General features: G+C 43.3%; 1 protein-coding gene across 2 annotated transcripts in view; it reads left to right on the top strand.

The window, feature by feature from the left end:
- Positions 1-1,247: 1,247 nt before the first annotated feature.
- Positions 1,248-27,353, top strand: part of FAM168A (family with sequence similarity 168 member A) — a 221,707-nt gene continuing 195,601 nt past the window's right edge. The window contains exon 1 of one of the 2 annotated variants that reach the window (XM_074918970.1): positions 1,248-1,380. The gene's annotated coding sequence lies outside the window, so the exon portion shown is untranslated. The remainder of the gene's footprint in view (positions 1,381-27,353) is intronic. The other variant, XM_074918981.1, reaches the window with a different exon arrangement.

The raw sequence follows: 27,353 nt of genomic DNA, 5'->3' as shown, positions 1-27,353 counted from the left end.
ACCCCTGGGACACCCCTGTCCCAATTCCTTGATTCCCCAGGGGGCTGTTTGACATCAGTCACTCGGGAAACAGAATCACCAGCACAAATCTTCACAAAAAGCAAAATCCTTCAAACAGCAATGAGTGTTGTGAGGGACTGAGGAGGGGATTTGGGGATGCACCCCTGTTGGTGTCAGTCCCTGGGTGAAAACCCATAAGAATTTAATTCTCCACCTCCCAGATACCAGCATTTCCTCAAAATACTCCTTTCCCACCTTAAAACCGGGCCACTGAGCTGTGGTGGTGGTTTGCACCCACCTTGTAGCTCTGTACACCAGTGGGTGCTGCTGGTCCCTCCTAGAAGGTTTCCTGTGAATTTTTCACGCCTGCGCTCGTTGGAGTTCCCGGGGAAGGGCCCTGTCCCCCTTCCTGGGCCATGGGGGACCAGCACCTGCCTTCCCCAAATACTGAGGGGGTGGCTGCCCCCCGAATGTGGGGCACAGGGTTTCAGTGGGGAAGGGAGGAGGCCCAGGCTGGGGTCTGCATCCTGCAGCTGCCAGCGCTGGAGAGGGGGAGTGAGGAGGGTTTGGTTGGTTTTTTTTTTTGCGGAAGGGGAGCGCAGCATAATACGCTGTTGGCGAGGAAAGGGGCGAGGAGCTGTTTTGGGGTGCGAGGAGATGGGGCGAAGCCAGGCCACGGCAGGAGGAGGAGGCGGCGGGAGTCGCGGGGCGCAGTGTGGGGGGGAGCAGGCCAAGGCCGGGCCCCGAGGCTCTCCCCCGTGTCTCCCGCCGCGAGCCTGTGGCCCCGCTCTCACCGGGCGACCCGCGGGACCGTCCCCAGGCCCCAGGGGCCGGCGGAGCCCCGACCGTGCACGGCCCGGTGGGGATTCCCCGCCCGGGCCCGCGGGCTCCCCTCAGCCCGCCCGGACCACAACTCCCGCCATGCCCCGCCGCACTACAACTCCCGGCATGCCCTGCGCCCCCCCGCCCTCACAGCGCTTTCCCGCACTACAGCTCCCGGCAGGCAGCGCGGCCGCGCTCCGCCTTCCCAGCGTGCCCCGCGCCCGCCCGGGCCCTAGCTCCCTCCCCTCCCGCCGTGCGGACTGCATTACCCAGCGTGCCCCGCGGAGGGCGGCCGGTGCTGAGCAGCGGCGGCGGCGCGCGGGGCATGCCGGGAGCGGTAGTCCTCACGGCGGCTGTAACGGTCCCGCTGGTGGTACTCCCCCCCCCCCCCCCTCCTCTTTTCGCCCGCCCGCCGCCGCCGCCGCCCCCTCCCCCACCGGCTGGCGGCTGCGGGCAGAGCAGGAGCCGCGGAGCAGGCAGCGGGTGGAGGGGGAACGCGCCGCCGCCGCCGCACCGGCAGAGGGGACGCCGCCGCCGCCGCCGCCCGAGCAGCCGCAGGTGAGGGGGGGACCCCCGGAGGGCGGCCGGCAGCGGCGGCGCTGAGGGGGGGCCTATGGACCGCGGGTGGGAGGCGGCGGGTGACAGCGGGGGGGGGTGGGGGGCGGTGAGGGGACAACGACGACGACATAGGGGGGTGTGTGTGTGTGTGTTTGGCTGCGAGTCCCCCCGGAGGGGGACAGGGCCGGGGGCGGCCGTGGAGGGGAGCGGGGGGAGCATCCTCGCAGCGCGGGGCTTTACGTGGCCCCCTCGAGGGTGAGGGTCACGCGTGGCAGAAGAAGAGCCCGAGCCGGTGGGGAGACCACCGCCCTGGTTAGGGGGGGTTGGGGGGAGACCCAGCGCCAGGAGCCTGTTGCCCCCCCAGAGCCTGTTGTCCTCCCTCAGCCTCGGTGGCGGGATTTGCCTTCAGCCCCACGGGGGATGAGTGGGCTCGACGCCCCCAGGTTTGGGCGTGGGGGGACACGGCGGTGGTCAGGGGGTCGGGGGGAGGCCCCGGTTCACCTCACCAGCCGCTTTTCGGGGCGCTTGGCTCCAGGGAGAACCCGCCAAGGAGCCCCCACCGCCGGGTCCAAGCCAAGTTTCACCTTCTCTTCGTGTGGAAGAAGGGAAATGGAGTGACCTGGCTCACGGGTGATTTTCTTCTGCGTGTGTCCAGCTCCGAACCCTCGGGAGATGTCGGTGTGGGGCTTGGGGATGTGGGGTGCCCCCCCAGAGATGGGGGGTGCCACCGCTTCACGGCGTACCCACGGAAAATACCGAGAGGGGCACGTGGGGACGGACGACGGCGGGAGCGATATAGGGGAATATTAACGAGCCCGCCAGCAACTTTATGGGATGGGAAGGGCCGAGCTGCGGCCGATTCCCCCGTCCCGTTCCCCTTTGCGGGGGGTTTAAAAATGGCCCGGGTTTGATGGGGGGGGGGGATGTCAGCGTGCAACATCTGTAGCCTGAAAGCGGAGAGCGCAAGGTTGTGAAATGTAAGGTGGCGTTATTTTTTCTGTCTGTGTAAAATAGTATGTTCTATTCATTTTTATGAAAGGGGTGGTTATTTTCTTTCTTTGGGGCTTTTTTTTTTTTTTTTTTTTTTGGGGGGGGGTCATAATTGCTTGGCTACTTTGTTACTGGCATTGTGGTTTGCAGGGCAATGAAGCCCATCGCTATATTGTGGGTTAATAATGCCAAAAAGGTGTTTGGCTTCAGTCCTTTATAGAAAGCGGAGGAGCCTGGAAGTATGGAAACGAAATAAATATTCATTATCAAAAAAAGGTTTTGTACTGTGTTGGATTTTGGGGGGAATTTTTTTTTTTTTTTTTTTTTTCCCTCTTCCCCCCCCCCATTGCACATTGTGATGATAAGCTTTCAGGTGATGGTTTGTATTTCCATAGACTGAATTTCATTCAAAAGGCATTCATTTAGAGCTGAATACTGTCAAATGTAGAAAAATGAGCAGGTTGAGGATTTTTTTTTCCCTCTCCTGGACAAAGGCATGTTGTACTAACCAGAAAGAAACCCCAAGTGATTCTATTTATGTTTTAATCAAAAAATGATTTAAGATGCAGTGGTGTGTTTATTCTTGCTGTTCAATAGCAATGGAGGAAGCTTCCCCCCCCCCCTTTTTTTTTTTTTTTTTAAGGAATATGAATGATGGAAACATCTTTAGGGAAACATTTTGCTGGACTTGATTGCATCAACCGCATTATTTTATGAAATGTTAACTGTGAAGTGGTTGTTGATTAGAACTCAAATTGAGGAGTGATGTTGAGCAATGTAAAGAAAAAGAAAATTAGTATTAGGAGGTGAAATGCCTTTTTTTTTTTTTTTTTTTTAGTTCTTTCTGATTTTGATTTTGAATTTTAACTGTTTCATGCATTCTCTTGACCTTTATGGATGAGTACATTAAAAAAAAACCCCAACTAACAACTATGGTGTGAATATTTATTCATGCTAGATGTATGTAGTCATTAAAAGGACTGGTATCAGTTAGCAATGTACTTTTTGGATTAAATATGTATTAAATCTGATTAACTTTTGTTCTGGAAGTTGAAATATCAACTTACCTAGTTATGCATCTAAACTTTTTTTTTTTTTCTACCAAAGCAAATGTTTACATTTTTCAGAAGGAATCTCTCTCTCCCAAATGATGTGCTTATAGTGGCCTTTCATTTTAGTGAATGTGGGCTAAGCATTTCAGATATTGTTCAGGTGTGTGAGGTTTTTTGTATACTCTTTAGCTGATGAAAATCTCTGGCTGTTAGTAACGACACACATTTTTGGAGAGGTAGATATATAACCCTTCTCCTTTGGAACAAAGGGATTGGAAACAAAATGACTGTGTGCCATGAAGGTGTTTTGGATTTGTTCAGTAATGGGAAATATTGCTTGGAGTGAGAAACATAAATGATACACCTGTATTGTTTCAAAATTAATGTGAAATAACTATGGGATACGGTCATTTAGGGAGAGCATACTGTAGAGATCCTTTCTGATCTTTGGTGATATTCAGCTGTCAAATTCATTGATAAGTCTGCATTGCAGTAGGTGAACTATTTAGGGGTTTAAAACCCTTCTTTGCAGTGAAGTTTTCATGCTCCCTATATTGGTAACCCACTGCATAGATAACTGGGAAAAAAAACAGAAGAGAAAGGTCACACTGCTCTTGGTGCACCTGAAAACATTTCTCGGGCAAGTGAAAATGTTTCGGAGAAGCATCTCTGCGAAGGGCCTTCAGTACCTCAACTGAAACCATAATTGAAACGATAATTAAATTGAGTCTAAATTTAATTATCTGATCTGTCTAGAAGAGCTTGTGAACCTTGGTCTGGATGCGTAGGTGCAAATGCAGCCACTTGAGGCGAGGGAAGCATGTGTTTAATCCAGGTTAGTGTCCGCTTTTGGGAAGTTTTCAAAGGCGACCGCCGTGAGATTGGCACTGGCTCCTCTTCTGGGAAGTGGGACGGTCGCAGCTGGGATGGAGCTCCCGGGTCACCAAGTCCTACCTGCCGTGAAAGCCAGCAACCGTGGCTTAAACATAATTCGATTTTATTTTAAACCCAGGCATTTTTCTGCTGCTGCCTGTGGCAGAGGAGTATTTCAACCCTTTATCCTCTGGTAGTTAGAAACCTCCACGCTTCCACCCAGGAGCTCTGCTGATTTCCAGTTCAGGCGGTTGGTAGCAGTTGATGAGACTGTCAGAAGGGAAATACAACTTTTATATCTTCCTTTCTGAGCTCACTCTTTCCTTCAGTCCGGATTATGATCTTCATTTGTCTTCCAGTCATGCCTTTTGGGCTTGATTGTATCTGCAGAGGCCCCCGATTTCCCTTTCCGCAGCACAAGTGCTCCGTGTACTTTCTGTTTCCTCTGCAATTCATAAAGCCTCTCCTTAAACCGTGGCGTTCTTAAGCGTGCATTTTGGTCCTGAATTAGCTCCCCTTGTGCTCACTGACGTGTGACTGGATGGTGCTCCGCTCGTCTCGCTTTTCCTCGGGCTTCTGTGGATGCTTGAGCGGCGTCTCCTCGCGCCGTGGAGGTGCTCGGACTGACCCTCGTCACGAGGCGAGAGGCAGACGATGTCCTGCCAATCTCCTCCTCCCAACGCTGGTACGACAAAGAAGTATTTGAAGCATCCCCGAGAGAACTGTGTTATTAGCCAGCGTGCTCGGGGAGGAGTGACTCTCGCATCGCTTCCAAAGTGCAAACGAGGTAATTTTTTTGTACAGCAGCGTCTTTGATTTATTTGCGGGCGAGATTGTGTGTCTGAGGAGAAGCTGGCTGTGAAGAAGAGGCTCGTAGCCATTCACGTTGGTCTCGTTTCTTAATGTACCGTGATCTTTCTAATCAATTAGATGCAATTTTGCTGCTTGAAATCCGTAAGTCATCATGTTCCATCCATAGAAATAGTCGATCCAAAATGATTGCATGAGAAAAATGTTCTTCTTGTCGTCTACAGTATTTTTCCAAACTACATAAACAGCATAATTTTTTTTTGCTGATTTCAAATGCAAATCAATTAGTCCCGTCTGATGATACTGGATTCTTGTATGCCATCATGCATCTCTCAATAAATAGATGAAGAATTTTGTTTCAGTGACAATAAATAAAATCCACCTATCCATTTTTGGCCTGTTGACGGTCTTTTAGCTCTTTGAATTAAAAAAAAAATTGGCTCTTAATCTGTCATTTCTCAGAACTGTGAATAAATTTTCAAGAATTACTTCCATGTGACTCAACTACCTGCCAGTCGAATGGATGCAGTTCTCCAGAGGTGACTAACTTGCGTTACCTTCTTGTTCCTTCCACTCAATCATTCTGTTCCTATTTTGGTGTTTAAAACATTGATATCCCTAAATATGAGAGGAAAAATGTCAGTGGTGTTGCTGTGTTTATGCAAATTCATATAAACCTGATTTCTTGAGAAAGTAAGGATGGTGTGGCCACACTATCTGCCTGCCCACCAGTAATTCTGCACTCCCTTTGGCCCTCTGAAATGTGGATCAAAGAGCGTAGATGTAGAAGATGATCTAACTGCTTTTTTTTTTTTTTTTTTTTTTTTTTAAATTTTGAGAAAGTTGACTGCTGGGCAGAGGGGAGAGAGCAAAATCAGAGCTTCTACCCAGGGAACAGTTCCCCTTATTTTTCTAGGAGACAGCATCTTGCTGGCTGGTTAGGTCACGTGCAACTGGAGCACGTGTGGGCCTTTGCCAACCCAGAGAAAAGAGGGAGTTTGGGAGAAATTTTGATCAGGTGGGGAAGAGCTTGTAAATATTATGGGGGCGGTGGTTGATGGCCCTCATGTAAAAATTAATAGGAAGTAAGTGCTTGTTCGTCTCACTGATTTTGGAACAATATGTCGAGGATATATATTGTGTATTGTTGTGTTCCGGTGTATTGATGCTTTGCTTTGTTGGGTGGATAATCTTGACGTGGGATTTTGTGTTTATTTACTTGGTTTGAATCGGTAGCAGCAGAAAGAATTTTCAGGGTTTTCTGAGAGGCAGGTGGGCTTTGTGATGGGTGTCAGACGCAAGAATCCCACACCTGTAACTAAGACCCCAGTCAGGGAAGATCCAGCTCTTAGGAAATATCCAGCATTCTGAAATTTGTGGAAGCTCTTGAGTATGAAGCAACTTTTGAGAACCAGGCCATTTTTTGGGGGTCTTGGGCTCCAAGCAGGAACATGAATACATAAATCTGAGTCAGTTCCAGGTAGATTTTGAATATATAACTTCACTCAAACATGAGTGTTTGGTTATTTATCTATTTTTCTAAAATCTCGTTCTTGTTGCCTCTCAGTCTGAAAACAGGTGACAGGGTTCATCGTGCTTCTGTTTCTTCCCTCTTTCCTGCTGGAACCCTGTAGGGAAGTGATGATGATGATATTCATGGCATAATACCTTATTTTTTAAAGAACCGTATAGGGAACGAGGTTCTGTTGAGGACGATGGTTTCCTCACAGTGTGAGTGGGGCTTGAATAATTTTTAAAAAGTTCCTCTGAGTTTTGTTTACTATGGATGTGCTGAAAACCCTGAACACTGCAAAGGAAATTCAAGTGACTGTGTGCTTTCTGGGAGGGAAAAATGTGGGTCTGTTGATGCTCTCCAGCAAACCATTTAGGAGGTTATCGCTGTAGGATTTGTAAAAGCTGAAGAACCATGTTCCTTGTCCTCTGTTGGAAATGCTGTTTTGTATTTGGCCGTATTTTCCCCGTCTTTCCTTCCTCTCCTTGAATTTAATGGTTAGGTGGGAAACTGAAAGGTGGGAAAATTAAAAGTCAGAGCAGAAAAATAGGATTTATCATAGCTTTTATATGATAACTTTCTCAATAGGAAGATTAATACTGAAGTGTATTTGTAGGCTGAACATTTTTGCCTTCCTTGTCTTAGCAAGGGTTAGGGATTTGGGAGGATTATTGAAGACAAGCTTAGAGTATTTTATGAGAGAAAAAGTACTAAACTGGCAAAAAAAGAATAGTTGCCATCATGCCTGCTAGGCATGTCTAATTCTTTGATAAAATGGATAAAGATTGCAAACTGCAGCAAAAGTTAAAATAGACCATAACAGTTGGGGTTCTGCAGGGATTTTTTCTTGCTTCTAATTTGCTGTAGAACTTAATAAAAAAGATCTGCCTCTTTTATGGCATCAGGCTCTTTAGTTTCTCTGCCATGAATTAAAGCACAGTATTTGGGCTTTTGCTTTCTTTGGCGTTAGATACCCAACTCTCTAAATTTGATAACGTGTGGGTTTTATCATTTTGATGTTGGAAATACATCCTGGAGACTAGTGAGGAGTTTTGAGCATGGTCTGCTTTTTCCCCATTTTCCTTTCAGTTCTTTCTGCTTGAATTTGTAGGCGACGGCAACTTGCTTTTTTAACGGCCAAGGGGATTTATGTGGTTATTCATAACAAACTCCTAAGACTTTTTTCAGTCCCAGTAGATAAGTCTCTTCCTGTTCTGTGGGTCATCCTGTTCAATACAAGATTTTTGACTTAATGGTGTTCTGTGTGTGCAAATGTGTATATATATATATATATAATTTTTTTTTACATATGAGACACCTTGTTTTGTATTATTGACAGGACAGAGTTGGAGGTGACTTGTTTAAATGTCCCTAGATGGGTACTACTTGGCCCAACCTGTTTCTAGAGAGACTTGGCCCTAACTGAAGGAAGTCTCCAAGCATGTTTGATCTTCTCCTACCATTTAGGTGGACAAAGCAAGATCACTCATTACAGTTGCTGATAATTTTGGAACCAAGATGAATATAGTGTCTATATGGACAGGTAGGCTGGAAGGACTTGTCCCCATTGGAAAGTGTTTTGAATTAAGCTTGTGAGCATTTCAAGTGCAATTACTTTGGAATAGGTCCCTATATGAACATTTATTCTGTAGTAGTTTATTCTGCAAATATTTTTCTTCAGCTTCCTGTGCATGTCGTCACTTAACGAGATATTTAATGTTTTTTTGCAAAAACTACGGCATTTCACGTATTTTTCAGGTTCAACAGCAGGTAGAATAAGGTTTCTATTTGGCCTTGTGGTTGTCTGGAGGAGGAAATCAGACTCGTCTTACGCATCCCCTGCTCTTGTCCTAGAGTGGCCAGTGCTGTGTTCAGAGGGTGGTCACTTGGCCACGAGAACAGGGTCACCTAGATGCTCTCCCATCAGTCATCCTTGCCTCTTATTGTGGCACAGGTGAGAGGTGAAACCAACTCAAGGCAAATGGGTTAAAGCTCAGGTTGATTCTTGATCTGACTTACAGTCACAACAGAATTTTTGAAGTCTTAAAATTCAGTGCCATAAATTTGAGAAATGGTTTCTTTTTCTTTACTGTGGTGTCTGAATCCCAGCTGCTGAACTTTCCTGGATAGCTGAGTCTTCTCAATATGGACCGATCTAAGTTGGAAGCTCAATAAAATATTTATTTTCTTAAGATTTTTTTCACTGACTGTGTATAACACACATACACACAAATGGAAGTTGCAGAAAAGATTCTTGGTTTGAGCTGACTCCTTCTGTGGTAGTAAACTCATGTTCTGGGCTCAGTAGGTAAATGTGGTATCATCTGTTCTGCTCTGTGTTTCAGCTTTTCTTTCAGAATTCCTGGAGTTTGATTTTACATATGTGTTTGCTCGTGGTACCATCAAGAAATAATGGCTTAAATTGCTTTAGGCTTTGTAAAATGATGGAGAGTTTTACAGCGGATCGGTGTTATCTAGAGTTTTTGTTGATTTGTGAATCAAAGCCCTCATTTGATGTTACAAACAACTTCTGAAGAGAAGGCATAAACCCCTCAGAGTTCTTGGTTGCCTCTGGATTGCTGTTGAGCAACGCATCCAGCACGAAGCATGTTGTTCTCTCCCTCTGTTCCACAGCACCACTGCGAAGGTGCTCCAAGAGGTGACCCCTTTCCTTTCTGATGCTGACTCTACCATGGTGACCTGTAGCTGTCCAAGCTTCTTGGAAGGTCTTTGCAGACCTCCCTGGATTAAGCCTTGCAAGATCCTCGTGGATAGAGGTACTATCCCTGTTTTCACCATGGAAAAAAAGGAGCCTGGAGGTTTCTTGCTGACAGTGCACAGCAAGGTTGGGTCGGATGCTGTGCTCCTTCTCCCTCTGCAGAGTCCGGGAGGTGGATTTGCTTTGCTTTGTGTGCTGTTGGCATGTGCTCAGATGCTGTGTTGGACTTAGAAGAGGGCTCCTAGAGTTTAAGGCTTAATTAGACTGACCTCCTCAAAACCACTTGGATTTTCCCTGGAAAAGGAGCCTAATGACTATTTATTTTGGGCTGCTGTTTACCTTCTACCAGGACAGTCAGTCTTAGTTTGAAGATCTCAAGTTGTGAAGAATCTGCTGCTTCTCTTGATATATTTTCAGCAAGTAATTACTGCCTCTGATTAAAAAAATAAGGCCTAATTGGAATTAGCTTCTAACTATTGCTTCCAAAAGCCTTTTCTTGGCTAAATTAAAGGGTCCTTTGATACCCAATAACTTTTTCTGTTGGAGGGAACTCACAGTTCCATAATTGAGTGGTCTTTCAGCTTTTATTTTGGGTAAGTTAAACATGTGACATTGAGCTGGGAAGGAACAATTTCTTGCCTGGCAGTATCTCCGATTTTGTTTCAGGGTCTCTGGCTTTCAGATTTTGTTTTCTGGATGTATTACCTTTCATTTGGCTGTATTGAAATCTACTGGAGTGGCTTTTGCAGTCCAAACTGCTGTGTCTGGTGGGCCTGTCCTCTTCATCTGTCATCCAGAGGACCATTCACAGATCCTGGCCGTGATTATATTAATTTTCAGATCTATAATGGACCTCTTGTGAATAGTACCCGGCTCCGTATCGAGCCCGGCAGAACCCTACTGCAGCTAACGTTGTTGACAGCGATTTTCCACGGATGACTGCTTTTAGTTATCTGTCAGTTGGCCAACTCAAAATCCATTTAGCCTGCTTTGTTGACATAGTAAGAGTGGTAATTTTTTAATCAAGATGTCACGCTCAACAAAAGTTTGCCTGTTACATTGCAGCAGTTACCTTTATCAACCTGCTTTTGTATCTCATCAAAGAATGAAAGCTGCTTTGTTTGACAAGGCCTATTTTCCATAACATTGCACTGACTGTCATTAATTTTGTTCCTGTCCTTTTTAAGTCTAGGTCAAGCCTGTTTGAGTTTTCCCTTATTTTGTCCAGAGCCTGATAGTTACTTGAGTCATCTTTTTGCCCTCCCTTGATGTTGTCATGTTAGAAATGTTTGTCTTACAAATTTTCTCCCGCATTCCAAAAAATATTGAAGAAGAAGCCTTGTGGTCCTTTAGAGGATTCTTTGAAGACTCTCAGGTTTAACAGCCTGGTCCTCTGAGGCACCTTCTCTTGCTGAAATGCAGAGACCCTGGGACACTCTCCAGTCCTTTCCCCTCCTCGAGACAAGATGAGCTGTCTCTAGAGCATCCCTGGCAAATACGTTTCTAATTTTTCCTTAAAAATCTTCCAGTTTAGGAGGTACCCAGCCTCCTTAGGTAGCTGGTAGTGGGTGATTAACCCATTTAGTTAAAAGCTTTTCCCATATCTTATTTCTCTGGCAAATAAAGACATTTTGCTTCACTCCAGAGGATGTGCAAAATAACCCATCCCTGTTGTCTCCGTTGGTACTGATGAGAGCGTGTTACGTTCTCCTTCAGTTTTCTTTCCTCTAGGCTGAACACGGTCCTTTAATCTGTTCTCATGGATCATATTGTTTCCAAATCTCTTTGTAATATTTGCAGCTTTCCTCTGAGGTGTTTACTTCTCTCCGTACACAGACTCAGTACTCTGTGGCCTTGTCAGCATTGTATGAAATGAAGTAATGCTATTTTCCATGTGGCATTCTATTAAAACAATCTGAATTGCCTTTTTTTTTTTTTTTTAAATCCATTGTATTGTTGACTTACATTAATTTCTGATACATCATACTCTCTAGGTTATTTTCTCTTGTCCAGCAGCCTAGCTAGCTGTTCTCCACCTGCACAGCATACGCTGCTCTTGCACTTGTCTTTATTGAGTTTCACCAGGTTATTTTCATTTGACACAATTTGATCTTGACGCATCAGTGTTGTTTCGTTTTTGTGCTTTATCCCGTACTTGCTTTTATGTAGGTTGCTTAATGATTTTTCTAGTATCTTCCCATTGATTGCAGGGGGAGTTAAATCTCTGATTTGTTTTAGCTTTTCCAAACTCTGCTTTGTAGCTATTTCCTTTTTGATCCCAAAAGCACTTTGAAACTTTGTGAGTGAATATAAGTGGATCATCTATATGCAAATTCCTTAATTTTTCCTCCGCTAAGTTGTATTCGTGAAAAATCAACATCTTAAGTGATGCCTGTTTTCATTATGTTGATATTTCATTAAGATAACTAAAAACTACAAACGTCATACAAGTTAAAATCAATTATTTAAATCAAGACATTTTGCAATCTTGATTGAATTACTAGACTTAGATATATTTAAATGCGAGTCTGTTCTTTTTCTCCGCTGTCAAGATTTCCAGTCCAGTGATTACCACAGCTTTATTGGTTGTAATGAGGTCCAAAATAGTTACTTTGCGTTATAAATTGTCACCTTGCATTTTGGGAAACTAATCCCCTATAATCACTTGCTGCGTGAGAGTTTCCGTACCCCTCCTGTTTCAACTGTAACCCCACATCTTTTTTTTCCTCTTTTACGTGCCTATGGAGTTCATGTACCCTGCTCCCTGTCTGGGGGCTTCCCACAACCTCCTCCTGGGCTTCACCCATTAAAACACCCCGAGTCACTGCTGACTTGCTCTGGAAATCCCGTTCTTCTGCGGTACTGATAACTGTCAAAGAGCAGAGCCTTTTTTTTTCCCCCCGTCTCTGTAGGGCTATGCTGCACCCACCACTTCCCTTTCGTATCTGACTGCCGTTGAACTAACGATTTTAAAGTCCAGTCACACACTCATCGCACCAGATATCTTTTTTTTTTTTTTTTTTTTCTTATTGCCGGTCAGGATTTTATTTGTTCCTGTTTGTTATGCAGACTCCTCGCACCCATATATAGCAATAGAAAATTCATTTTCTTTATGGACGCTCTTGTCTGACTTTGAACCTCATTTCCCCTTCTAAGTGTCCTTCTCTTGTGTTTAGCTTATTCCTTTCCTGGATGCATCAGCAGTTTCATCTGGGAAGGTGTCTTATTAGTTGGAAAGATGCTGGCTCTGCAATTCATGATCTCTCTGTTCCCTGCAATATCGTTCCATCACTCAAATCCAAATACTCTCATCAGTCATGCAGCCTTGTTCAGTTTGATGACCTTTTTTTTTTTTTTCCTTCTCTTACATCTAGCAGTGGATGCATGTTTTAGCTCGGGGATCAACAACCTGTGGATGTACAGTCAGACTGTGAATGGGGTGTGGGGCTAATAGCATCGGGCATTTTGAGGTACTCCTTTGCAGGAGGCAGCACCTTGCGGTTTCTGACTCTCCCCGAGCTCTACGTTCAGCAAAAGCCACCGTCTCGTGTAGAAACAAGATACCATTGACTAGCAGATTCCTGCCTGTTTGAGAGGCAGCTGCTACCAGATCCTGCTAGGTTTCTCTTAGCACACTCGAGCAGTAGCATGGGGAAGAAAAAGCCTGGCATGGCACCATACGAAGATTGCCAAACTTGACTTAGACTTTCCTTTCAGTTCTTTTCCAGGATCCCTGAAATCTTTTTTTTCATCCGCTCAGTTCCAGCTGACACCGAGTTGCTGCTCCCGCTATGCACGGTTCTTTCTTTTGACCAGAGTGATTAGCCAATGTTTGTGATCATCTGTTGGAAGAGGAAATCGATGACAGCCAGGTATTTTCTCGGAGACAATCGTGCCGATCCACAGACCATGTTTGCAGAGGCTGGTTTTTCCGAACACAGTCTGAAGCAAACAGCAGGAGACCGTTTTGCTCAGTATTCCAAGGTCATTTTTTCCTGCCGGCACTAAATACATGCGTGCCCGCACGCACACGTACACGCAGAGTTTTTCTGTGACTTACACCACGGGTGTTTCTCTGGCTGTCCTTGACTTTCTCGTGCTTTTTCTGATCCTCTTCACTGACGTTTCTGGCCCTGTCAGTAGGCTCGACAGTGTACGTATTCTCTCCTGTTCTCTGCGGTTTACATAGTTTCCCCTTCTACCAAGACAAAGCCTGATGCTCTGTGTTTTGTGTTCAGCCCTTGGGAAGCTTTTTTTACTCACATCTGTTTAGGCCACTTTGTGGCCAGCCTTGCTGGCTTTAACCTTTTCATCCAAAATTCCACGTAACAGAATTGTCTTCAGTGGAGATTTTTTGGATGAATTCATAATCCGGTTCAGCCTTGTGCTGTCACTTCAGGGGAGATCTCTCTGCTGGAGAACCCAAATCTCCAAACTTTTTTGTTGTGACTGGTGTTTTGCTAGTGATGAATGATGATCTCATGGTCAGATCGTGGGAGAACAACATCCGATTCTTTCCATGCCCACAATTTCCCTCTAATTCACAAACCACGTAAGTGATGCCTCAGTTTCCCATGTGGAATATGGCAAAAAGGGTTGGTAATGCCTGCGCCTCTCAAGATAGATAAATGAAACGTTGGGAGATGCTGCAGCAATGACTTCCCCCTCCCTCTTCTCCAGCACATGAAGGAAGGAAAAGGTTGTTGACCCCGTGCTCGTGGTCGCCTGGTTGGGTTCCTCCATTGTGCCCTATATGGTGTTTTTCTTTGAAGTTTTGTACAGATTTCAGAACGGCACCAAATGATTCTGCTTACATGGAGATGGTTCTCTCAGAAAGTGCGTAACATTGATGCTGCAGAGACTATTCTGGTGTCTTTACTCGTTTTGGTTTACAATTCAGACTGGTGCCTTTGATCTGTGAAACTCTTGATTTGAATCTTATCTCCTTGTGAGACCTCTTTCCCCAGGACTGTGCTGGCAGTCAGGATTAGCTGGGCTTTGCTTCGTTAACAATCTTGTTTTTAAATCTGAGAGGACTTCAGCAGAATTTTCTCCTGGGGCAGGGGGGAGCATTGATTCTGGAATATATCTTTCTTGGTGTTATCAGGATTTTCTGGCTATTGAGATAAGCCACGAGGCTTACAGATCATGGAGTTTTTTTCCCACAGTGGTAACTGGAGGAAGTTTTATGTGTCTTCAGTGGTTTTAGGTTTTATCTGACCTTTCTATGATATTACCTTTTTATTGTTATTTCCTATGATATTACCTTTTTATTGTTATTTCCTATTTCTTGCTTTGTATATGTGTTTATATTAACCAAAGGATAGTGGGAAGACCATTAGGAAAAAAAAGCCTTATTCTTTGGCTTTTAGTTTCTGCCTCCCTTCCTGAGATGCTGGCAGGGTACCAGAAGCATGGGCTGTCCTGGGGGAGGAGAAAACAGGGCCACACGAACTTCCTTGATTAAGTTCTGAAAGCAGGAGATCTTTGTCTTTTAAATCAGAATAAGTTATGAACTTTAAAAGAAAAAAAAAGTGGAAAATTTTAAGGACCAACATGGCAACACACATTTTCTGTATCTTGACAAGTTTCAAAGCTGCTTCACTGTCAGAGTTAATAAATGTGAACTTCTGCAGGTGTCAGCTCTGTGGGTCTGTGTAAGCGTGGGCTGTTCTCGAGTCAGGTCACTCATCTAGAAAGTCTGAATTATGCCTGTTACTGTTGCTTCTGGCTATGGTACATCCATAGCAAGAAAAATGTGAATCGGTAGCACCCAGTGGACATAAGATACTCATTTTCTTACTAGCAGCTATATAACTTCTCAAGCAATAGCTGCCACCTGAAGAGATAACCGTAAGTTCTTGTTGATGCTAAAACAATCTTGTTGATGATAAAAGGTACAATCCCAACTCTGAGGTACGGTAGTGCAAAATAAACTCGAAGACAAAGAGACCCTTTGCTGCCGTCTGCATCTACGTCTCAACAGAGCAACAATTATATTTTGTGACTGCAAATTCCTGAAACACTGGCACCCAAATCCAGAAATCCTGATGCTTTTCTTTCAAGGCAAGAAGTTTTGTGTAGGTGTCTTGCAGTAATTTTAGCTCATTCCCTTGATACAGCACGTACCCGCTCTAAACTAAGGCTTTTGCTTCCCTCCTGATGTAAAATACAGCGTGCTGCAAAGGCTCTTCTGGGAGCCAAGTACCAGGAGATAGTATTTTGATGATAGATCATTTAGACTACGGACTAAAACCACCCAAAGTACTTTTATGGCTTCCTTCTCAGACCGTCGGAGCCACTTAGAAGCTGTAGTTAACATACCAGTGCTTTCAGAGGTGGAGAAGTGTTGTTGATCCCAGTTCCCCATCTGTAAAATGTGGATCAGATGGGCTGAGAGCCTGGTTTTGTCACTGATTTAGGCAGGTGCGAGTCCTCAGTGCTGTGGAAGATGTAGTTCTGCCCTCTGGCTTGCTGCACTCTTTAACATACCTTGTGCCAAAGGCATTATTTCACGAGGCACTGATGGGACCATTGTACCAAAACCTTCTGCTTGGAGCTGCCCAGTTGTTTCCACCTGGTGTGAACTTGTACTCAGGAACACATGGCCAAAGAGAAGGGAGGAAAGTTGAGACCGCATCTTCTGGGTAACACTGTGAGTTTATTGACTTAAATGACCTTAAATTTGGCCTCAGGAACTGAAACAGCATCCTCAGGGTGTACTTTTACAATGTATTTGAGGTAAGGGGACTGGCCACTTTGCTACACTGTCTGTGATGCTTGTCTGACTGTGGATAAGCTGATTCAACGCACTGAGCTGGCAGGAAAATAACCCACGTGAAAACCTTGCAAATAACCAAGAAAACCTTGCAAAACATGAATTAGTAGGGGACAAATAAGCTCAGGAATAACGTCTGGCACCTTCTGGGACTTCTAGCAAGACAACTCCTTTTTTTTCTTAAGCTATAGCAGTGCAGCGTTTCTTTTGCTGATTTGAGGTGACACCAGGAGCTTGTTGTACTCTTAGGGATCTTGCCTTTTAGTAAAGAGGGAGCAGAAAAAAAATCCAGCGATTAAATTTCCTTAAAATGTGTTCTCAAGACAAAACACGGATGCTTTGTTAGAGATCAGTAGTCTCTGCAAATCTTTTTATATAGAAATAATTTAATGGGAGTATCCATTTTAAGATTATTGGGGAGTATCCAGAGTCTATTCCTGGTACTGAGAGCGGAAATCTGTTTTAATTGGAGCAGCTTTCTGGGAGCCGTGCTTCCTGCCAGAGCGGTAACAGTAAGAATGATCAGTAGCCTGAGAGATGATAAAAACCCCAGGCATTTTACATCCATTTCAAGTAGCCTGAGTACAGTAAGAAACAAGAAGAATTGGGCAGCACCTGAGAAAACAGAGACTTTGTGTAGGGCATTCAGAGACTAGATATACTAAACCTCCTCCCAAAAGTACCTGAATCAACAGGGACCCAGTTCCTGGGTTCACCTTTTGTGTTTGTTTTATTGAATATCTCATACTTAGAGAGGGGATAAAAATCCACTGCTGCCACGAATAGCCCTCAAGATTTCTTTGGTATGTATAATTGACCCTGATGATTTCTTCCTGATTTGGTTCACTTCTGTATTTGTAGGCAATGTACAAAAGCGAAGAAACACAACCAATTAAAACTAGGAAACGAAGGCAAAATGTTATCAGATAACCCAGGGAAGTTAGATAGCTGGAAGCCTTTAAATACAGTTTTTTGAAGACAACTGTGTATCCCTCTAATTTCAGAAGAAAAAAGTGCGCAGGTACTCTTTTATTTTTTTAAACCGCATTTTTATTTTTAAAACCAGTTCTGTTTTCCAGAATGCCTGGAAAATTGAGCTTAACCATTAGAAGTGCTGCTCCTTCAGCATTTAGTCTGAGAAGTTTTTGTTTACGAGGATAATTTATTCCTGTTTGACATTGTGCCTGTAACACACATTAATAACAGAACCTCGGGATTTTGTTCTCATGTACTAAAGTGAAGAGGAAAATGGAAAGACTGTATTCAAAAATAAATTTCAGATCATCTGGGACAATGGACATGAAAATATCTCTGCTATAAGCATATGTTTGTTGCCACAGCAGGAAAGACTGTGTGCTGTAATCTTCATTTTCACACCCTAATTATAGTTTGAGTCCTTCTAAAATTTACCTATAATTCTAAGTTTCCTTAGTTTACTCTGTTTTCAGGATGATTGCACTATCTATCTCAAATGGATCTGACCAGAAGCGGCTGATTTTTTTTATCTTAATGCTGATTTTCGTCTGGGTGACTGTCTTAAAGGCAACAATAGTGCAACATGTTCTCTGACACTGCAGCTGTATGAAGTGCTGTGTAGAGACTCACTGGTGATGTAGCAAGTCGCACGCTCTTGGACTAAAAGCATATTAAGGTTCAGCAAAGGATAAACTGAAATTTGCAGAGAATGCTCTAATTCTTTTTCCCTTTGGAAGTCTTGAATGCACTATATTTTTACTATATTTTTCAAAGAATCAGTACAGTAAAATAAACTTGTATTAACGTGGGCTGTTATGACAGAGATGGTTAGTACAGGCACATAGCAGTTCCGTTCTCTTTTTTTTTTTTTTTTGGGACCCTTTTAGCAGAACACAAAGGGAGTGAGAAGATGGAGGTCCCTACTGCAATTTCATAGCAACTCCTGCTTGAAGGAAATTATCATCTGGTTTGAAGCTTTTTGTAGAAGTTGGATGCGGCAATAGGTACAATAAAGCTGTTTATCTGATAATAGGCGTTTAAAGAGGATGTTTGTCTTAATAACAGTGTAATTGGCAGGACTCAAATTGCTGTGATTTTATTCTCATAGAAATAACAATATGTGTTCGGACTTGCAGGACTACTGCTGCGGTGGATTTTGGTGACAGATTTTCTGATGTGTGCTCTTCATCCTGGATGGTGCTGGACCCGCGCCTTCAGTAGCGCTGGGCGATTAGTTTTGAGTTTTTAGCTGGCAGGTGGTCACTAGGTAACTAGCTGGTCTTTGCAAAAGTGCACAGAACTGATGAGAACCCATCATTAAAGGTTAAAGCCACCATTGTGTTTTTATGTGGGTTTTCACTTCAGGTTCTTCAGCTTCTCAAAACTTCTATCTCTTAAAAGCTATGGATCTGGCAAGCTGTGAAAATCCATTTTTCAAAGGTTATTGTTTTTAACTTACCTGTTTGGGATTCTGCCTGATATACATGGGCACGCAATAAACACCTCTTAAAAATGTCTTCCTGTAAGAATATTGAGAGACAGCCAAACCTCAAACAACAAGGGTGCTTAAAGACTTGAACTCAGTCTTGTTAGAGCAGATCTACATTGCAAATTACTGTCAAGTTAATATTAAGTTAATAATGCCTAAATAGGCTGCCAGTTTACTTCTTCACTAGGAAATGAAATCGGGTTGACTGTGCTCAAATGACTGTTTGCAAATTAAGTAGCTGGAAGGAGAGCAGCAGCACTAAGAAGTAGCCCTTGTCCTGTGGTGCCTGCAGGCCTGGTGCTGCTCTAAAACCTCTGGGGATGTATCAACAGATGAAGCTGTTCTTTAAATTGTGTCCCAGCAAACTGTGACTTCTGAGGCATTTTAATACTGAGTGATATTCTATGACATTTATGACATTCTGATTAAGAAAACTGGTAGTATGTTGTCGTATAAAGATGATATTAATTACGTTAAGAGCAGCAGTTGGGTTCAAACAATGGCCATTGACAGGTTATTGTGGTCAAATGGATGGAGTTTTAGAAACGTTTCATCTCTGGGGAGACCTTAGAGCGGCCTTCAAGGGGCTGCAGGAAAGGAGGGAGGGACTCTTCATCGGGGGGTGTAGGGATAGGACAGGAGGTAATGGCTTTAAACTGTCAGAGGGGAGATCTAGATGAGATCTGAGGCAGAAATTGTCCCCTGTGAGGGGGGTGAGGCCCTGGCACAGGCTGCCCAGAGAAGCTGTGGCTGCCCCCTCCCTGGAAGGGTTCAAGGCCAGGTTGGACGGGGCTTTGGGCAACCTGGGCTAGTGGAAGGTGGCCCTGCCTATGGCAGGGGGGTGGCACTGGATGATCTTTAATGTCCCTCCCAACCCAAACCAGTCTGTGATTCTGTGATTCAACAAACCAGCAGTGGACCCAGCAGTATTTTTATTAGTGCTCTTGAGGTCACCAGTACTGTTTGTGGGTGATGTCCTACAGAGGAGCAAAGCAGTAAATCCTGACCTGTTAAACACTGGGAGCAGACGGACACCTTGGTGGAGTCTCCTGCTCCCTGACTACCCAGGCTGGAGAGACAGTGGAGACCATTCAGCTCTCCTGCCTATATGTTCTCATCGAGGGCAGGTATTGTCATATGAGGTGGTTCTGATTGCTTGGTACCTTGGGTTTGGCAACTTTGTGTTGGATTTAAGCTATATTCAAACAGGAGAATAAAATAGATGCAAAGCAATGCTGCAGGAGGTAAGAGTTGTAAACTGTGCTTACAGAATGGGGTGGAAGAAGACATCATAATTACGAGTAGTAGAAGGAGTAGTAATTACAAGTAGTGTTACGAGTAGTAGTGCTGAAAGGAATTAAAAGGTCAGTGGTGGGCAAAGCAGGTTAGTGTAAACACTAGGGTTGATGCTGTAGCAAAAAAAGCAAATTTTTTTTTTTTTAGGTTTATGAGGAAGAAAATATTTAGAAGAGAACAAATCTCATTTCTGTATTTGGTACTCATGACTTAAGTACAGGAAGATTGTGTATGATTTCCATTTCAACGTCTTGAAATAGCTCTTGGATAAGCTGTAGGGGAACAGAAGAAACACAAAAATAGTCTGAGGACTAGAAAAAAACATGGCAGAGAAGCTTAGAGCTAAGTCTGTTTAGTTTATCAGAGGGAGCACTTGACTGCAGTAGCATCACAGAGAAAAAATTCCAGGCACTGAGTGTCATCCTCTGCATCCAAGGAAGTTGTACCTAAAATTGGAGTTTTAAAGGGGAAATTGGGCAGTTTGGAGTTGAAGCGAGGCATAGTTTTATTAGGGAGGTGGACTGCCTGTTGTAATGACTGATCAAACAGAAAAAGAGCACTTTCCATCTGTAGAAATTCCCTTATTTGATCCCTTTTCTTTTAAAACCGTGTAGGCCAATAGAGAGTATGTTCTTTTCGAGTATTAGGTTCAGTTTGTGGCTGGTATTTAATGGCATGTGGTAGGCAGGAGAGGGATTTCAGTGAAGTTGTGGTCTCTTCTTGACCTTTAAATTGATGAAACTGTGAACACATCTTTTCTTCCCCAGCAGAAAGAATTGTGGAAAGGCACCGGGCGCCGTTAACCTGTGGCCATGTTACAGAGGCTGTGTGAGGAGGTGATGGAGTTTGCTAATTGAAACATTAGTTTTTACTTAACGGGCCAACCTTTACATTAAAATTACTATCTCGTTCTAGTTAAAAAATTTCTGTACAGGATAGTAAGGGCAGTTTTGGCTTATAGCTCAAATTAACTACGAGCTGAAGACAGGCCCTAAAAATGTTGTTGAGGACATGTTGACTACGGGAATGGCATTGTATTGCTGAGAGTTCAGGGTCAAAGTTTTGGTTTTAGTATTTGTTTGTCACAGGGAATCTCTAAAAGCTGCAAAATACACGTGGAAACCTGGACTGTTTTGAATTTTGATGATGCTCACAGGGCGATGGGTGGTGGCTGGCGATCTCAATTTAGGCTCAGTTGAGAGAGGGCTTTATGAAATGCAACCACCTGTATAATTGCTATTTACAAACCGTCTGTAAACTTACTTTCTCCCCAAAGTGATCTCATGTTGAGTGTTTACCTCTGAGTGCTGTGCCTTCGGAAAATAATTCAGAAAACTTGGTAAAATGGAGTTCGAAGCGCATGTCAGCATCAGCTGAAACGATGCAGTGAAGAATACTGTAAGGCATGTGAGCAGCAAGACAAAGGCTCTATTTAATTCCACTGGCTCCAGGTGATGTATTATAGTATCTGGATGTCTCCAGATGATCTGTTGTGGTCATTGAAGCCAGGCTTCACCGAGGTGCCAGTCGGACCCTATTCATAGCAGTTTTCAGAAAATGTGCCACATGCATTGATGAGGCTTTGTCTGCATCTAAAACCTGTTTCTGCCTGTTCTGCCTCACAATCAAAACTGCTGGTTTGAGTGATATTTGAAGTGATCTAAGAATACTTTAGATGTATTGTCAAGGGATTCAGTGCTAAATAAATTATAGGGAAAATAAGATCCTAGCGTTTTGGGTAACATAAGCAAGACTAATGGTTTTTAACTTGTTTTCTGAACAGTGGGACATGATTGATCAAAGAAAAAAAAAATTGTCTCTGTGGCTTCTTTGTACCAAAACTTGCGAGAGCTGAAAATGAGGGGCTGAGGTAAGAGCTTTAGGCCTTAGGGAAGAACCTAAGTGATGAAAGAAACTGGGGTGGGAGGTTATGAAATTATAGGTTGACAGCTCTGTCCTCTTTAGCAACATTTCCCTATAGGGGTCTGCTGTAGAAGACTTTGGACAGGCTACTGTAGCCTGGATAGTTACTTTTTAATTTAACTTTTTTTAAAATCAAAGACCTTTATTGTGCTGTAAAGATTTGAGTTTCTACAAAGCTGGTCTCCTTTGGCACCGGGGGGAAAAAGAGCTGAAGAGGTGGAAGGCTGAGGGGGGGTAGCTGTGCTTGAGGAGCTTGGGAAGAAAAGCAAGTGCACATTTTCATGTGCCTCCCTCCCTGCCCTTCCCCTGTCTTCTGCAAATAAGCTTTCTTCCAATTCCTGCCCATGTTTGCCCCTAAAGTGGGAATTTAGGTGTTTGTTTCTGTACCTTATTCTCAGTCAGGGGAAGAAATTTAGGATTTCCCAATGTTTCAGTGTCGCCTGCAGCAGTGACAACCAGATGTGGTGGTCTGGCAGTGAAGATGCTTGCAGGGAGGAGGAAAGATGAGGCTGGAAACAAACAGGGGAGCTTCTAGACACAGTGGAGCTCAGAGCGACATTTCCTCAGAGGAGTTTTAGTCACGTACTTTTTGCTGCGACACACCTATTGCTCGGTGTGGCATAAACACACCAAGACGGTGATGTTTAAATAAAAATAAAAAGGGTCACGTTTTGTTGTGGCAGTGCAGAGGTGGAGTGAGGAGCTGGAATAATAGATCTGCAGTGCCTGGTGTGTTACCCTGAGCTGGGCTTGCAGGTGGAAGCTGATAAAGGCTGTGCTTGCACTAGATTAACTAAGCTGTCCATCTGTTTGGAAGCAGATTACTGGGCAGCGGACACGGGTTCTTCTTGTGTAGCCGAGCACAACTACATGCAAAGAGTGGGCCACCCATGCTGGAAATATAGAGAAATCCCGTCCTCATGCAGTCGGGCTGAATTTGAGCATGGGATCAGGCTGCTTCACAAGCAGGAGTGTGATACGTTAATTCTCATGTAATGCGTCCCCATTTGGGGGAGTAGAGGTCCAAAGAGGACAGTTAAATATTCATCAGAAAGATATTTGCTCACAAATACCACATTTCCTTCTTGAGCTGCCCGAGGCGTGTGTTTTCAGAGAATCTTTGCATCTTCATGTCACTCCATATGTTAAATACAAAGCTCTGTTGACCACAGATGCGATTGTCTGGTCTCAGCATCTAACTTGCAGATTTGGCCTTGAGTGTCCAGAAAATGAAGATTACACAATTAGTTAATCAGCTGGAAAGAGTTTTCAGTTGAGCATCACGGAGAATCTCCATGGAGGAAGGCAGGAAAGACCAGTTCCTTGGGGCAATATGCATCTTAATGCTTGATGGCAAGACCATACCTGCTGGTCTTGCAGTTTCTTTTTGTTTATGCTATATGCCATCCAACTTCTTCAGCCAAGAGGACAAGAGTCCTGCAGACAACAGCTTTATTCACTCTTAAGGCTAATTTGGTTCTTGAACAGGTTAAGATAGTTGTCCCAGCAAAAAAAAACCCAAACCAAACCCAAACCAGTGTGAAATATCAGTTCTAAAATATAATGTACTATCAGTGCTGGAATTTCTTTTTGTTGTGTGGCTTTGCAATCACAAGTGTATGTTCATAATAGGCTTCAATGAACTAGAAATATGAAAAATAAAAATTTATAATACAAAAAATTTATCATACGATATGTTTATCATTAAGACTCTGAATAGGAAGCACAGCTCTAACATAGTGTGAGGTTGATACTATTTGTGCAAAGTAACTGTTAGAAGGGACTCATGCTATCTGATGTTTCTTACTTTTTAATTTTATTTGATGTTGGAGGATGCTGAGATTGGAAAAATCCTGAATTCTGGTCATCAAAGAACTTAATGATGGGGAGTCACAAAGACCCTGTGTGCTGAGCCTGAGGGAATGGAGTAGGGTGTCTGCTGCTGGTGTAGAAAACGGCCTGCATGGAGGAGGAGGATGATGATGAAATGTTCTGTGTTTAATTGTGCAAATGAACCTGTAAAAGCTGCAGTTTTCAGAGATGTATAATTCGGCCTGTTAGAGCTGATTTTTAGGAGCACAGTTAAAAACAGGTCTTTAGTGTCTATTAACTTTGTCTCACTTTTTGGCCAAGTCCCGTAATCCAATTTTGGATACAAAATAATCAGATAAAGTCTGGATTTCCTCAGAAGCAGCAGACCAGGTCCAGCTTCTCAGGGTTGAAGTCCTGCAAAATACATTACAAGTCAGACTCCAAAAGGTAGAAAACTGGCTTGAACAATTAAAATTTATTCAGGCTGCAATGTCACTGAAACCAAGCGATGGAAGGTGGGAGATAACCTTTACTAAAGTTGTCCATGCCAGCTGCACTTTATGGATACACAATTTTACGTACATTTATGAAGAAGGGTGCTGGGTGTTCAATGCATTGAAAGACACACGTCCATTTTATTTAGCTGGAGGAATTTGGGTACAGAACTACTGTATTTGATGGAAATGTCATTCTTTGCAGTTAAATTTTGCCATTCTGCTTACTGAAGCGTGTAAGAAAAAGACCTAGGATGATATTCTGACTTTTTTTGGTATAATTTTCTTGCTATAGCCTCTGTACAACATTGTCCTTGACAGATATCACAAAACGTTAAAGATGTTGCACTGACTAATCTAGCATTGCTAGCTATGATGGGCTTTCATTTATCTCAACCCAAATAGCATAGCTGTGTGTAAGAACACTTTTATGTGAGTGTTTCAGATAGTATCTATAAATCTGTCCTTAACCGGTTTTTGAACTTAACCGGTTGTATATGTGCAAATACATGTAAACACCAACTCTTGGGATGGCCTTGTGGAGACACACGTGTATATCTATACTTACAGGATTAGACCTTAGAAAGATCTTTTTGCTTCTTAGAAAAACAACATCCATGCCTGCAGTTTGTAAGGGGTGTATTTGATTCAGGTAGAAGTTTTGTAAGTGAAAACCTCATCAGTCTTCTGAAGAAAACTTTGTATTCGAGTTAGACATCATACAATAAACCAGAAATAAATAGTGGAAAATGCCATTATAGGAGGCGAACATTACTATTGCTTATGTTTTGTGGTTTGGAAATATTCTAGTATGAGAGTAACGATTGTGTGTGAAAAACACGACTGTTGAACAGGGCTTAAGCCCCTGCCCAGGTACCAAGTCTCTCTTGTGTCTCCAGATAAGCTTGGATCTGAAAGATGGGCCAACTTCACTTCATCTGACTCTTTACTGTCCGTCAGACGTTCTGTGATCCTGTAACTGTGTAGGTCAGAGACAATGGCTATGTGATATGGTCTTGTGTTGGTGTATTTTTAGTTGGTTGAGAGAACGTTTTAAAATACACTGAAAAGCATCTGCTTAGAAATAAATACAAATGTGCTCATTCAGTGCCAAGAGAGGAGGTTGTTTTGAAAAAAACACCGCAAGAAGAAATATTATTTAAACCAATTTGTGAAAAAACAGGAATAATGATGTGCAAATTGGGCTCACTTGCAACCACTTTTTGTGTCCGTTTTAATCTTTTATAAACCACTTGATTGCTGAATATTGCAAGGAAATGTAACCTTGTTGGACGAAATCAGAAAGAATCCTGCTATTGAAGTAATTAGATACAAATTTGACAGGGTTTCTTTTTTTTGTAATAAAGATGAAATGATCTATTCAACTATTTCAGGCTCTACTTGAGAGATACACACCTGTGTCTAGCTTGCAGATGATTTTCCTCATTAATTAAGAGCACTTTCCTTGTATTATTACTTAATTGGGTGTCACAGGGAACCTGATGAGACAATGAAATGGTCTTAATTGCATACAAACTAAATGCATGGTACTTCACGTACTGGAGTGTTCCACGACATGACCCCCAGCTAGTTATCATCTGCTAATAGTGATAGTAATTGCTCAGTAAGAAAATGTAGCCTACTTGATTTAGTATAGGGTTAATTAAGCACTTTTCTTTCCTATAGTCAACTTTCCCCATTTATCAGACTTATTTAAGAAGTTTTCCAAGTTCGCCAACACACAGTTTTGAAACGTCTAAACGGATCTTGACTGTTGTTTGAAGTTTAGAAGGGGGTATGTGTTTCCCTGTGGTTCCAAACTGATAACTGCAAAGGTAAATTACGGTATTTAACGTTTCAAAATGAGATGTAAGACTTGATTTCTGTGTGTGTGCCTATGTGGGTGTGGACAGTTGGTGGCCAGGGGCTTGCATGGAAGATGCTGCCCTCATGGCGTGCGGGAAACGATGCTTTAGTCAAAATACTCACTTACCACCTCTGTCTTTCAGCTGCTTGGGCCACACATTTCTTGTCACCCCCATCTGAACCACATCAAGCTGTTTTTATTCTCTTTTGCTGGAATAAAGCAACAAGTTTTTCTTACGCTTCTGGGATTAATCACTATTCTGCTTCTTCAGCCTCTTCCTCCTTTTTTTTTTTTTTTTTTTTTGGCGGTGGGGGTGTGTATAAATGAGAGTAAAAGAAGTAAAAAAACCTCTTCCCTATGTCATGTCTCTCTGGGCTCGTCTTTCCCAAGCAGCAGGTAGATGTGTAAATGACATGAATTATGGATGTAACCGCTGTAGCTCACAGACTGCTGAGTATCTGCAGTGGAGTTGACCAGTTTTATTCAGCACAGACACTAGAATTACCTGTGGGATTTGAAAAAAAACGAAAGCCCTCACCTTTTCAGTGCTCATTCAACCACACTAACTAGATTCTTCCTTTTTCCCCACCCATTTTTTTTCCCCTTAAACAACAGGTCTACTTAAAAACCTTGCAGAAACTTTTGGGCTACCCCCTGTGCTTATTTGCCATTTAGCAATTGTTTACAAGCTCTGTTTGGGAAGTTAGTCCTGGGTAATAAGGTTAAAACTTAGCAAGAAGCAGCTAGAGAGCTTTCAAACCCTTTGATTGTGGAAAATTCTCTTGTTCAATAGGGTATTTCAATATAAATGGTTGTTGGAGGCCAAGTTATGTTTTTCTGTCTTGGAAATGAACTTTTTTGCAGGCTGCTAAGGTATTTTTTTAGATTTAGGATGAAGAGTCTCCATCAAGACAAGGGAAAGACAAAAGCAGGGATGTAGGCACAGACTGTGCATGACACAGGAGCTGACTTCTTGTATGACTTCAAGCAAGATCTGTAGTTTGTCTGGATATTTGTTTTCCTCATCCCTGAAATGGAATGATTGATATTTCCCTTGAGAGGCTGTTCTTAGGCTTCTTGCATAAAACCTTTGCAGGGATCAATTTTATAGAAGAAAAGTCTTTGTAGCTCTGGGTTTTGGCATTGGTGCCACTTAAAAGTAATGGTGAGAACTGAAGAAAGAACTGGTTTTTATGATGTGCTGAAGTCTTCAGGTGCCTCACGTAGTGAGTTCTAGCAAAGGGAAGAAGTGGCAGGGAACCTGCGTCTTGAGTTTTGGACTTTGGATGTATGTGAATTCCAACAATCAGCATCAAAGGAATTGGACAGTGGGAGGATCTGAATAGATTCTTTTTTTCGTTCTGTTTGTTGTTGTTACACCC

Source organism: Athene noctua, chromosome 1 (genome assembly GCF_965140245.1).
Source record: "Athene noctua chromosome 1, bAthNoc1.hap1.1, whole genome shotgun sequence".
NCBI classification, from domain to species: domain Eukaryota; kingdom Metazoa; phylum Chordata; class Aves; order Strigiformes; family Strigidae; genus Athene; species Athene noctua.
This window is presented reverse-complemented; position numbering and strand designations above follow the sequence as displayed.